Source organism: Gorilla gorilla, chromosome 3 (assembly GCF_029281585.2).
Source record: "Gorilla gorilla gorilla isolate KB3781 chromosome 3, NHGRI_mGorGor1-v2.1_pri, whole genome shotgun sequence".
NCBI classification, from domain to species: Eukaryota; Metazoa; Chordata; class Mammalia; order Primates; family Hominidae; genus Gorilla; species Gorilla gorilla.
The window spans coordinates 185589744-185596885 of NC_073227.2; the positions used below are offsets into that span (position 1 = coordinate 185589744).

A 7142-nucleotide genomic window follows, 5' to 3' on the forward strand; every position below is an offset into this window, starting at 1 on the left:
AGTGGCTTGCAGTGGTAAATTGACCCAAGAAACTTATTTAAGACTATCAGCTCACTATTTTAGATAGATTCACAGCCGATGTTACACTTGGGAGAAGTGGTTTCATAAACTAGAAAAGACAATTCTTGATTTTTAAAAATTTGCTCAGTTTGAGAAAAATATATCTTTAAACCAAAATAAGTTTAATGCTAGTTTGCACAGAAGCATATTTCTTCTTTTCAAAATGGTTGGCAGTTGAAACAATCATTAGATTATTTGGAAATCATTTATTTACCTTGAAGCAGGTATCAAGCCGTTGGCATGAGCTGCAGATTTAGCTATGCTAAGACATAGAAATAAGATTCATCAATCAAGGTTCTTAGCCAGCCTATTCTAATGGCTAATAATAATGTCTATTCCTGATCTCCTCCACACTGCTGCCTATGCAGTTGCCTTGAAAATATTTTCAATAGAAATGAACAATTAAAAAGTGGAGTCTTCACTTCAGCAGCATTTACACTAAAACTGAAACATACAGAGAAGATTGGCATGGTCCCTGTGCAAAGGATGACATGAACATTTGTGAACTGTTCTATATTTTTATTGAATTGTTTGTGACACACAGGATAAATGCTTTAGGTGATGGACACTCCATTCACCCTGAAGTGATTATTACACATGCTTGTATTAAACTATCACATATATCCCATAATTATATATACTGTGTACCCACAAAATTAAAAATTAATTAATTAAATTGTGGAGAAGTTTCTAATATCAGATTAGAGACTTTACTAATCTTTTTCATTGGCCCAATAATTTTATATGATTAGTCATTAACCAGTAGATTAATATAATTACAGATTTATTGTCTCTGCCTTGTTTTGCATTGTGGAAGATGTGCAGAGATGACACCAGACTTGTATTTTTCAAATCCCACACTTATTTCACGTAAATATAAATTCGGATGTAACACTTTGCAGTTGAAAGGGATCTTTGCAATCAACAAATGATAGATCTGAGATTCAAAGGGGCAAAGCTATTTGTCTCAAGTCATAAAGAGAGATAGTGTGGGACCTGAAGCAAAACTGACAATTTCCTGGTTCCGAGCCCAGTGCATTTACAGTGCACCTCCAAGGCATTAGAATTTTCAAAAATTGTGTCAAGTAGATATAAAATGATTATATTTTGATTTTCAGGACTCTGTGAATTTCCATAGGATATTTCCATTTTCCAAAGAATTTTGGAAGCCTAAGTTAACACCTGCTCCTTTTAAGTAAATGAAAAACATCTTTATTCTTTAATAAATTCTCCTTGCTCCCACTATAAGTGCCAAACAAAAGTACACAAGCTGTCAGTATCTCCATTAAAAAAAAAACAAAAAACATGAAATAGTTTTAAAAGTCTTATTAGGGAAGTGATAAACTGAACTACCGCCAAGGTTTGGCTCTATTTTCTCCTCTTGGATGTAATTGGTTCCTTATTTTCAAAGTTTGAATCTTTCACATTCTTGCAGATGCTACACTATACAGAAACACTTTAAAACTGACCCTGAAGCCACCAAGAAGATTAAGCAGTGATTTGAACATTTTTTACTAAGGAAGGTTAGTGTATTTGAAATGAAACAAAAAAATACATTTGGTTAGAACTCTGTCTCTTCAGTGCATTGTTTTAATAACAATGCTAGTTCCAGTGAGTTTTGAATGCACTTAGAAGAGTGTGCAAATACACATTAAAATTATGTAATAGCCCATGGTCACTTGGAGCTAAGTGGATAGTGCCAATGCCAAGAATTCCAGCCTGTATTTTACCCTGAAATCACAAACTCATTTGACAGTTAGAACGTGAGTTCAAGTGTGCCTTGGCAGATAGACAATCTGGCACATGGTTTGCAAGAAATGATACTGGGTAGAATCACTAGATGGAACAGAAGAGTGGTTAGCCTAATTTCTACTTTGACTTCTTGATAAAGAGTAAGTTCTTTCAGGAATTACATTTTAAGGACTGTACTGTTTGGCCCTGACAGCCTCAGGCCAAGTTGTTTTAGCTGCAAATTCCAGCTACCATCTGACTCAAACTTGCTCAGTTCTAGCCTTTTGCATGCCCAGTAGCTATGCATCTCTACGTCCTCATTCAATAAGACTCTGATTGCAGTTAGGTGCATGAGGACTGAAGTAATATAGAATCAAGGAAAACAACTTGCAAAGCTAGGGGTTTGGAAATCTTCAAAGCTCCAAACATTTGACTACTCAAATGTCTTTGGTCGTTGTTGCTGTGTTTTTTCTGTTACCTGCTGATCATATCTATGACACAATATTTGTGGCTTTTAAATCTGAAAAATAAGGCTTTTTAAAAATGAGTAGAGTTTGATGGAAGGGACATTTTCTTCTCAATTTGGTCACCTTGATTTTGCCACCTAGTTTAATACAAGGAGAATGTACCTCAAATTTGAAGTTCGCTGCCTCATTTCGACGGAATAACAATTCTCTGGAGTGACTTCACAAAGTGGGGAAAGGGTAAGTGAGAGACATCCCAGGGGCCCACATTCCCACCATAGAATCATGAAATCCTGGCCACGGGAGAGCCCCTCCCCCAAGCCTCCCAACCCATGAAACTAACACAGGGAGCTTCTAGGAGGCTGTGGGACAGAACTGCTCCAGGGAGGGAGCTCAGGCTGAGTCCCACACCCTTTCTAAGACCCTTCTTAGACCTAATGTGGCCACAGCAGGGCACCATTTTCAAACCTAGCTTTTGGCAGACTGCACTGGGGCACAGCAGTGTGGGAATTGAGGTATTATAGAAATTTGGGCTATTGCTGCTGAAACTGGGGCATAACCTTGGAGCAGTCATGCAGCTGGGGCTGAGAAGCAAGTGAGATGTGGGCTGCAGCTTCTGGTGATGGGAAGCAAGCATTACTGGGACTGAGACTGTGATGCCAGTGCAAGTTGCCACTGGAACTTAGCTGTAAGCTGGGCAAGGGCTCTAGCAGCTGGGGCTGAGGCACAAGCTATGAACAGGTTATCACCACCAGGGCGGGGGGCAAGCCCCACTGGCACTAGAACATGAGAGAGATATGCATTCCCCACTTGCCAGCCTGGGCTATGGCCATTGAGGCCAGCCCCACTCTCCCCAGTGGCAGGGCCTCAGCACAGCTGCTATTGCCCCTCACTTGAGCACTCTGCTTGTGACCTGGGTATTACCCTATCCCTGCCCGCCATGGCTGGTACCTAATCTCACTACTGGGGAGGGGTGGTGGTTCTGAGCATAAACCTGCAAAACCCAGCTTTATTCTCCTCTTGGATAGAGCACATAGCCTGGGCTCCTGGGGATTGCCCAACTCAGTCCACCATGTTGGGCACTTGAGCACTCTTCCCAGGGGCCTGAGGCTGGGTCTAAACTCCCAGCTATTACCATCTCAGCTGATAACTACCTGCAAGCACCACCCATGGGCCTGGAGACTTGCCCACCCAGCTAATTGCAGTCACTGCCAACATCACTGTACATCACTTGGGACCCAGAGAATTATCCTGCCACTGCTATTGTCATTGCCCACACCACACTGGCTTCCTAAGGCCAGGGAACTCACCCACCCACCTGGTCCATGGCCGCTATAATTGGCATCTGAGCAAGCCATCTGGAGACCCAAGAATCTGCCCACTGGTAACTACTAACAATGTGACCAGTGGAAACTCCCATGAGGCACAAGGACAGGCATGCTTAGTCCACTGTTACCACCACTGGGGACTGAAGACTGGCCCACGTGGCATTTCTGTCCTCAGCACAACCTCACCATAGTCTCTGCTAGTAACCACACCCTAACCCACTAAGGAAATCACAGACACCACTGATGCTGTTTATGCCCCCCCAAAATCCTACAGAGATTATACTCTATACTACTGCACATACCCAGAATCAAAGTGAAAGTGCCCTGGCCAACCAATATCATACCCATATCTTCAGGAAAAGGACTTCCCCTATGAACATAAATTCAAAAATAGGAAAAAGTGACTGTTACAGCAGATGCACAAACATCAATGTAGGGACACAGGAAACACAAAGAAGCAAGAAAATATGACACCTCCAAAGGAACACAATAATTCTCCAGCAATAGATCTTAACCAGAAAGAAATTCTGGTTAAGAATTTATTATTTATCTTTAAGATAAATAATTCAAAATATTGACTTAAAATAAGATCGGTGAGATACAAAGTAATTCAGAAAAAATACAGGTAAATCAAGAAAACAATTCAGAATATGAATGAGAAATTTAGCAAAGACATAGATATTTTTTAAAAAGAATCAAATGGAAATTCTGGAACTAAAGAATTCATTAAAAAACAAAACACATGAAAACTTCAATGATAGACTAGATTAAGCAGAAGAAAGGACCTCAGAACTTGAAGACAGGATTTTTGGAAATCACCTATCTAGAAAAAAATAAAGAAAAAAGACAAAATGAGCAAAATCTTCATGACATTTAGGATAACATAAGCAAAAGAATATCTGAATTATTGGTATCCATGAGAGCAAAGAGAAAATGAAAGTATTATAAAAGTTATTTAGTAAATTAATAGATGAAAACTTTCCAAGTCAAACAAGACATTTAGACATTTGGATACAGGAAATTCAGAGATTCCCCAGGCAGGTAAAATGCAAAAAGGACTTCTCCATGCCACATCATGATTAGACTTTCTAAAGTCAAAAGATAAAGAGTGAATCCTAAAAACAGCAAGTAAAAAGCATCTAGTCATTTATAAAGGAAAGTACATCAGGTAACAGTGGATTTCGCAGCAGAAACTGTATAGACCAGAAGAGAATGGGATGATATATTCAGTGCTGAAAGAAAAAAAAAAAGACTGATAGTTACGAATACTATATCCAGCGAAATTATCCTTCCTAATTGAAGAAAAAGTAACGTTCTTTTCCAGACAAGCAAATGCTGAGGGAATTGATTATCACTATACTGGTCCAACAAGAAATGCTCAAGGAATCCTAAACCTGGAAGTAAAAGGATGACATTTACCATCACAAAAACACATGAAAGTATGAACCTCACTGGTAAAGCAATCACAGAGAGGAGAAAAAAGGTACTCAAATGGTTCTACTACAGAAGTCCACCAAACCACAACAATAAGCAATAAAAGGGAAAAAAAGGAACAAAGAATGCAAAAAATAACCAGAAAACATGGACAATATGACAGGAACAGAGTCTCACATATCAATAACCTTGAATATAAATGGATTAAATTTTCTACTTAAAAGATAGAATAGATGAATGAATTCTAAAACTTATCCAAGTATATACTCCTTATAAGAAACTCACCTTACCAGTAAAGACACATGTAGACTGAAAGTAAAGTGATAGAACAAGATATTCTATGCAAATGGAAACCAAAAACAAGCAGGAGTAGCTACACTTATGTCAGATAAAATAGACTTTAAATCAAAACTAGTAAAAAAAAAAAAAGAAAAAAAGGTCACTATGTAATGATAAAGGGATCAATCCAGCAGAAGTGCATAACAATTTCAAATATATATGCACCCAACACAGGAGTACTCAGATTTATAAAACAAATGTTACTAGATGTAATGAGAGATAAATTGCAATATGATAATAGTGAGGAACTTCACCATCCCTTTCTCAGAGTCAGACATTATCTAAACAGAAAACAAAGAAAAAGTGGATTTAAACTGAACTTTACACCAAATGAACTGAACAGACGTTTACAGAACATTCTATCCAACAACTGCAGAAGATGTATTCTTTTCATCAGCTCATGGACATTCTCCAGATTAGACCACAGGTTAGGTCAAAAAACAACTCTCAAAAAAGATTTTTTAATTGGAATAATATTAAATATTTTTTTCAGACCAGAGTGAAATAAAACTAAAAATTAACACCAAGAGAAACTTTGGAACTATACATGGAAATTAAGCAACATGTTCCTGAATGACCATTGAGTCAATGAAGAAATTAAGATAGAAATCAAAAATTCTTAAAACAAATGAAAATGGAAACATAACATACCAAAACCTGTGGGATACAGCACAAGCTAAGAGGGAAGTTTATAGCAGTAAATGCATACCTCAAAAAATAGAAAGATTACAAATTAATGATCTAACAATGCACCTCATGGAACTAGAAAAGCAAGAACAAATCAAACTCCAAATTAGCAGAATAAAAAAATAAAGATAACAACAGAATTAAATGAAATAGAGACTTTAAAAATACAAAGGATCAATGATGAGAAGTTTTTAATTTGGAAAAGTAAACAAGATTGATCAAACACTAGCTAGTCTAAGAAGAAAGAAAACTCAAACAAAATCAAAAATAAAAAAGAAGACATTACAACTATATGCCATGAATATCTATTTGCTGACAAACTGGAAACCTAGAGGAAATTGATAAATTTCTGAAGACACAAAACCTACCAACATTGAATCAGGAAGAAATAGAAAACCTGTACAGACCAATAATGAGCAACAAGATTGAATCAGTAGTAAAAGTCTCCCAACAAAGAAAAACCCAGGACCAGATGAATTCACAGCAAATTCTATCAAATGTACAAAGAAGAACTAATACCAGTCATTCTGAAACTATTCCAAAAAATTGAAGAGGAAAGAATTCCCCCTAACTCATACTACAAGGCCAGCATCAACCTGATACCAAAGCCTGACCAGGACACCTATACACTCACACATACACCCTACAGGCCATCCCTGATGAACAAGGACATAAAAATCCTTACCAAAATGCTAGCAAACTGAATCCAGCTACACATCAAAAAGTTAATTTACTGCAATCAAGTGAGTTTCATCTCAGGGATGCAAGGATGGATCAACACATGCAAATCAATAAATGTGATTCACCACATCAACAAATGAAGAACAAAAACTATATGATCACCTCAATAGATGCAGAGTGTTTGAGAAAACTCAACATTCCTTCATGACAAAACTCTCAACAAACTAGGCACAGAAGGATCATACCTCAAAATAATAAATAGGCTTATATGACAAACCCATATCTAACATCATACTGAATGGGGAACAGTTGAAGCCTTTTTCTCTAAGAACCAGAACAAAACAAGAATGCCCACTTTCACCACCCCTATTCCACATAGTACTGAAAGTTCCGGCTAGAGGAATTAGATAAGAGAAAG

General features: G+C 37.6%; 1 non-coding gene across 1 annotated transcript; it reads left to right on the top strand.

Annotated features, from left to right (window-relative positions):
• The first annotated feature begins 474 nt into the window (after positions 1–474).
• Positions 475–581, top strand: LOC115934413 (U6 spliceosomal RNA). The gene has a single exon (XR_004070219.1). It is a non-coding gene; the product is annotated as a U6 spliceosomal RNA (small nuclear RNA).
• Positions 582–7142: the final 6561 nt, after the last annotated feature.